This window comes from Typopeltis vanoorti, chromosome 10 (assembly GCF_054136105.1).
Source record: "Typopeltis vanoorti isolate ZY-2024b chromosome 10, IOZ_Tvanoo_1.0, whole genome shotgun sequence".
Taxonomy (NCBI): Eukaryota; Metazoa; Arthropoda; class Arachnida; order Uropygi; family Thelyphonidae; genus Typopeltis; species Typopeltis vanoorti.
Window position 1 is genome coordinate 83,151,302 of NC_143558.1, and position 7,541 is coordinate 83,158,842.

Below are 7,541 nucleotides of genomic sequence, written 5' to 3' on the forward strand. Positions count from 1 at the left end.
TATATTCTTGTCTGATCCTTTACCCAAGTGTAAGCAAACAGTTTGTATATGTAGTATCTTCACAACTAGGTTACTTATATATGAAGGCTGTTCTAGGTATTCGTCCCATATACAAGTGGCCTAGTCATGAAGATACTTTATATGCAGACTTTGTTTGCTTATAGTTGGGTAAAGGATTAAACAAGAATATAATTCTTGGCAAGTATTAAAATCTATGCATGTTAGACCAAATGTGCTCTAATCTCTGTGGAACAACCATTCCTTGTTTCTATTTATTAGCATTCCTTCTATTGCGAGATACATTATTATCCTTATGCTGCCTTTCATCTGTCCCTTTAAATTTCAGCTCCTTGTTCACTGTAGTCCCAGGAATGCCTTTGCTTACGTTTGCCGAATATGGACTTCTATTTTTGAATGTCACAGTATAAAACTTTACACTAATCTGTATAGGAACTATGTCCACACTTATCTTCTAACCTTGCTCTCTTCAGATGTTCCTGAATGAATTCTACATCACCATCATTCCAACTGCTCCAACTTTGGATCACGTGTGAGCAATTGGACATCTTCAAGCATTAATAGAATTATTAAATTTGTGACTAAATAGGAGTGGTCTGTTATTAGAACTCATAGAAGAAACTGCAAAATTCCTGTAGAACCGTTGAACAAATTATATATATAAGAAATTATTTGTATTAATAAAATTTATACTCTTTGTTTTGTGAGCCTTTTCAGTAGTAGTATTTAAATGATGAAATAATGGCACCAGCATAAAGGACAGAAGGATTAGCAATGCAGAAGTGGCATTATACGGCAATGAAACTGCATGGCCTTAATTATAATTAAAGAATAGCAAGAGTTAGTTAAAAAAAGATTCAGAAAAGTCGATTTGATGAGTGTTAAATAACTCTTTGCAGTGCTTTTGGGGGGGGGGGTGAATAGTATATCGGCACCTTTTTTTACAGTGATGTGTTATATACAAATGTGGTACATTCAGAACTTTGTAATATTCAGTAATTTTTTACACATTTATTTAGTATGCAAAAAAAGCTTAGTTATTTAATGAAATTCATATTTTTACTATTACTATTGTAGATATATTTGCTATGTAGAACTTTTTATTAAAATTATTGTATACATTTTACTTATTTTTATATACTTGTACAATAAATGCATGCTTAATGAACTGCTCTACATACTTCACACTATGAAGTAAAAATATCAATACATATTTTATAGATATTATTTCTTGGAAAACTCCCAAACAACGCCCATCCCTAATAATATAATGTGTGTGTGTGTGTGTGTGTATATATATATATATATATATACACACACACACACACACACACACACACACACACACACAATTTAAAAGGATATATATATATATATATATATATATATATATATATATATATATATATATATATATATCCTTTTAAATTTCAATTATTCCTGCTAGCAAAGAATGAGTATTAGCACCTTGTTGTTTATCAAAAAAAAAAAAAAAAAAAAAGAACTGACTATTTCCCATAAGTTTAGTCAATCAATGCTTGTCAACACTTTGGATGATGTGATACTTCAGTTCACCTTTCTTTATACAGTCTTTTCATAAGGAATCTGCTCATAAGAGGTTTTGTATGTATGTGTGTGTGTGTTATTTTTCACTGAACCCTTCCTGTCCTCGGAGAATTCTTAATTGCTTCCAATGACAGGGTTCACTGGAGTAGTGAGTGATGAACTCTTTAGGTCCTTTATAAGCACAAGTTCTTTATTGGAAAGAGACTATCAAGTTGTGAAGCATTACTATACATCACTTAAATTTAAACAGATCTTATGAAGTGTACTTATTTTCTTATGCAGAATAGTATTGCTATTTCCCATAAGGAGAATAAGTTACTACTCCTGCTGGAACAAGTCATAATTAGGACTGTGCTGCACCACTAAAACTTGTGATGCTTCATCTCCATTGTTTGGCTCTTCTGCTTATGCTGGTACTGTTACTTCATCATGTAAGTTGTGCTGATGATGCACATGAAATTTTTGTTAATCAGAATAATTTCTTATGTAAGTAATGTTTAATATGCATTGATACTTTTAGGCATTGCTTCTCCACATAACTCTTTAATAATTTGGACAGTCATGCTCCTGTTATATCCAGTAACTAAGTAACCAACTCCTTTTTGTTAGAAAAATACTAATTTTTCTGTGTGGAAATCTTTCATATGTTATTGTAAAATCCAGAAATACCACACACACACACACACACACACACACACACAGTATATCATTCTCCTTGTCAACTACCATCATTTTAAATCTGGTGTGCATTTGCTTGTCATCCTACTCTTTTCTTTCTTTGGAACTCGTCTGTCTGCACATTAACAACCTTGTGCTGGGAATAAAATGTATTTTACCACTATGAAATACCTGAGATAAAATTAAATAGTTCTGTCATCTTCTGTATGACTCACTATCATCATTCAGCCAGGTCACTATTCATAAGTATTACTTTAATAAGATGACTGAAAACCTTCTCAAATATACTCATTTTAATTTCTTTTCTTACCAATGTCCTATACGTACCTATATTAAAGTGTTTCATGCAATATTTCATTACTCACCTTCCTATATGATCATTTGCAGTTTTTTTTTGCTTAATTTTCCTAGTCATGCACTTCACTCTTATCCTGCTTATTCTTAAATCTGAAGTTCTAGACGTTCACATTATCACTTCAAATGTTACTTAACTTCTAAATGTATCAGGCCCAAGCTTTCCTCTTTTATTTCTTCAACCCTCCTTTCATCAGATCTCTTGCCATCTAACTCTACATTATATCCTTTACCCTTGTTGTGTCGTGCCCTTTCTCCTAAATTCTTATGTCTTTTGATTTTCTTAAAATCTGGCTAATGTGTGTGGCACGTGGTGTCTCTGGGTCACAAAGGAATAGCCCAAGGGTCGAGCCAAAACCTATGTGGCAGACTCTTTGCTACCAGCTTCTCGTTAAGTCCGATGAAATTTTATTTTATTTCTGCTGTGCCGCTTAGGACCTTTAGATTAATTAGAATGTTAATCAAGAAGTGAACAAAGATAACACAAGATATGCAATTGTGACCCTGAATTATTTTCTATAAATCTCCCGCCCAGATTCATAACTAATTTTACAAGTGGTGCATCGAATTGCATAAACAGACAAAATTGGTTAAAGAATAGCAAGGTTTATTAAGCATAATATACATACTGCTAATAATACAAGTAAAAAGGTTCCATTCAAAATCTAGCTAAGGAATAAATCATATCTGATAACTTTTATACCTTCTACAGACAACTCTATCAAATTTTCAATCAGTCTAAGTTACTCTATACAAAACATATTTCTTACACTATGATCTTAGTCTTTACAATCTCAGTTAACTTTTACTCTATAGATCAAATCCCATTAAGCATTCTTAATTACACATAATATTCAGATTCATACAGTGCCTGTCCTTTCATAATCTTCTACAACAAACAAGTCTTTTCTCATACAGTATCTTTTAGTTGCTATCCCTGAGTCTCTTGTCATTAAAGTTTCACACAATGTTAATTTCTGGATTCACACACATAACAAAGAATAAATTATCTACTTATCTATCGTTGATATTTGAACGCGATCATCTCCTTGACCTCTATTATCACAGCATTCCGGACACGTACATTCCTCAACGTTCCATGCGGCATAGCCTGCTGCCATATCTCAGGATTAGACTTCCCGCTGAAAACCGTCTGATCGCATGCCAGCGATGGACCACACACCCAGAGTTCCAATCAACCACACGGTGAGACTAAGAAATCCTGAGAGTGAGGGGGGGGGGTTCTAGTCCTTTTATATTTCCTCCCTAACAGCTATCACCATAACTTTGGCTGTTCACACGGCACGTAGAATTTGCAATCACGTGTATCTGACCTCATATTGTCCGATTGTCACCCACCACTTCTAATCACGTTCTGCGAGCACGAGACCGCTTGGGGCAACTGTCTGCCTTGTCCCCCGAACTTCGAGCTTACGTTTACCCAGATTATGTTGATTTGGTTCTTGCATGTATTTTCACAATTCATATTAAAGATAATGTCGACCTTAATTCAGTATTAAATTATACACATAATATTTGCACATTTTTCCTACATATTCTTTTCCTTTATACCAAGTAAATAACATTTTATTACTTTACAATTCTTCCTTTTCTTTTCTTATTAATGTATTCAAAACTACTCATACCAAGACACAAAGCATATTTTTAGGTTTCTTATCGGGTGTTTGCTCTGTTAGACAATGATAAGATGAATTTTAATATTCCAACTTATCAGGGTATAACACCCTACCCCTGCAGGAGGCTGCCTCATACCTGCTTTTCTGTTAGGTTAAGACTGATTAATTGTTTCAACCTGCTGGGACGAAAAGGATACCAGTACCTCATTTTGTTATATCTGAAACTTTAATCTTTTTATATCCCTTGTTGCATACAGCCTAAAATGCATGATCATTCTCTTCATACTTGTTAAAAAATTTGCCTAACCATTTAATTGGCCTACAGCAACACCTTATTAATTATGTTGTAGTCCTTAACTGTTTTAAATCCAATGCCACATAATCGTTCTGCATTTTGAATATATTAATTTAATCTCATTGGTAACACTCTCCTTCCAAGTTCATCTTGTCTATCTGTTCAGAATATGCTATATCCTTTAATATTTTATATTCATATCAGTAGGTTACTATCAATGAACTCTTATGATAATTCCAATAAGTCAGCATATCAAAACATACTTATTATGTCTAGGCCATAGCCTCTTTCTCTTATTTTTTATACTTTTGAATTGACATGTAAATGTAAAAGCATATTTCCTGACTTCAGAATAGCTTTAAACAATTTAACAATTCCCTGTAGTCTTTAAACAATTTAACAATTCCCTCCATCTATCCTACATATCTCATGTCTGTTTAAAGTCATTACTTTTCCTTTCATGTAACTAATTTTCTTGATTGCAAACAATCATCTGACAAAACACAGTAACTCTTCTAGTGCATCACACTTTTTGAACTGTAGCTCATTTCTAGCATAGTTTTTTTCTCCATTCAGTTATCAGAACTAGCCATATTCTCTTTGTACATTCTGTCAAAGAAAAGTTATTCAGTCTTGTACAGAAATAGCAGGATTATTCTATCAGGCATTTTATATTTTATCCTGCAAAATATAAGTTGCCTGTAGAATCTGTAATTCTAACCAACTGCACATTCTGGCTATCATAATATTGTTTACTTTAGCTCTCCACTGTAATTCTTGTTGAACATACTTTGTACTATCCTTCAACCTCATCCTTATTTTCAAATCTCGTGCCACATGATTTATGTTGTATCATCATTTGTCACCAGAAAACAGTTATGTCATCCATATATCAGTTTGCAGAAAGGTCCTCTATATGTTGCTCTGTTTCACTACTCTGCTTTATAGACTACGGCAACCCCCCCCCCCCCCCCCAAGCAAGCTTTTTCAACCAACTTCATTCCCATATAACCCATCTTCTCGGCATGTGTACTTCACATACATGAACTGCAAACACAAAGAATTGGTTTGCAGTGAAATTCTTAAATGATATCTTCAAATGGAGCAGCAAAAAAAAAAGAATATGAAATGGTTCAATGGAAAAAAGAAAAAAAAACATGCACAGATCATTAACACTACAAAATAATCCTTAATAAAATAAATAATTTATTATCTCAGTTGCATGTTTATCTATCTGATAAACAACACATTGAATACTAAAGAAATTAACAAACACATATCCTTCACAATCTCCAGAAAATCCGTCCTCTATTTAGTGTGTGCCCAGTACAGAATGTTATTAAAATAATTTTTGGTAAAGTTATTGAAATCTTAAATAGCTTTTGTTGGGATTAAATTTTATTGGTACTTTCATTCCTTTTGTTAAAGGAATGTCAGAATAAAATAAAAAATATAAATGATGGTTGCACTACATGAATAATTTGTTATTAAATTATATTAGGCTGTGTTTTTAAAAGCCTAAACTCTCAGTCCTGGAATTTACTACTTCTATAACTAAAATTGAGGTGAAGTAGCCCAACATGAAATTCAAATAAAGAAAATGAAATAATCAGAACTAGATGTAAAGTGGAACTTCTTTTCATCTTCAGTCAGAAATTCTGCTGGAAATATTTATTCATCTGTTGCTAGATTGGTTTGATTGCTTAAGAAGCATTATTAAAGAGTTTTGACTACTTGCTTTTGAAATTAAATTGCTATCTAAGAGTTGAGCAAGGATTTAAGTTTTAAGAAATCAGCATTTGATTTTGTTGGCTTTTTTAAACAATTCTTATACATAGATGTTTTACTAAACAAGCTGTTGTTTTGAAACAGGCCAAAGGTTGTTTGTCTAGTCATTTATTATTTTTATTTATTTATTTTTAATGGATATAATTGCCAGTTAAAACAGAACTTTATGCAGGAGAGGTGAAGAAATTTTAAGTGCATTGCATTATTCCAGTTTTAATAGATTTCTGTTGAGCTTTATAAATCACATTTTTTAATACATTAAAGATAGTGACATGGTTTTGTGAATTTCTTAAATTTAGTATTAATAGCATACATCTAATTACTATGAATTCTCACAGACTGTACTGAGTTATAACTCACTGTAATGAAGTTAAATGGACTGAAATTTTTCGAGACTAAGATATAGCAGAAGGCTTGCTGTGGTGAATGTCCTTTAGTATTGCATTCATACAGTAGGGTTGTGGTCAGGACGTCTCACAGTTTATTAATGAGTTTGCTATAGTGAGAGCCAGCTGTAACTCAATTTATAAAAGATTATTTTTATTGTATTTTGTTGCATGCATACGTAAGATGTAATAAGCAAAATCTCAATGTGTAAGAAAATTAAGTAGTGTGGCATTTTTTGTATAGAATGAAACATGATTTATTCTTCTGAGACATCTTGATGAATTTTTTATATAATTTTGACATTCATTACCATAAATTATAAATTTATTATGTGTGCGCAAGTACACATAAGAGAAAACTGAATGCCAATAAGTGTGAATAAAGATAACCATAAGTGACAGATGTGATCATTTGTGACAAGTCATGCATGTCGATAAATTATTTTTGCAAATGCAGATTCTAACTATTAACAAGAATCATGCTATAGTTGGTAAATTGTTGAAAAATCAAATTGTTCAAAGGTTTGATCAATGACTTCTTTTGAACACTTGACAATAAAAGTAATTAAAAAATTAATGTATGTTACTTCTTTCAATTGAGTTTTATTTGTCCTTTTAAAAGCAGATTCTAGTAGAATGGTTTATTTTAGTGTGTGTGTGTGTGTGTGTGTGTGTGTGTGTGTGTGTGTGTGTGTGTGTGTGTGTGTGTGTGTGTGATGACTAAAAAATTTCATAAATGCTTAATCATCGGAAAATTTTACAGACATTCAAAGTTTAGTCTTTTTTTTTTTTTTTAATTGAATTTATTTGAATTTAAAT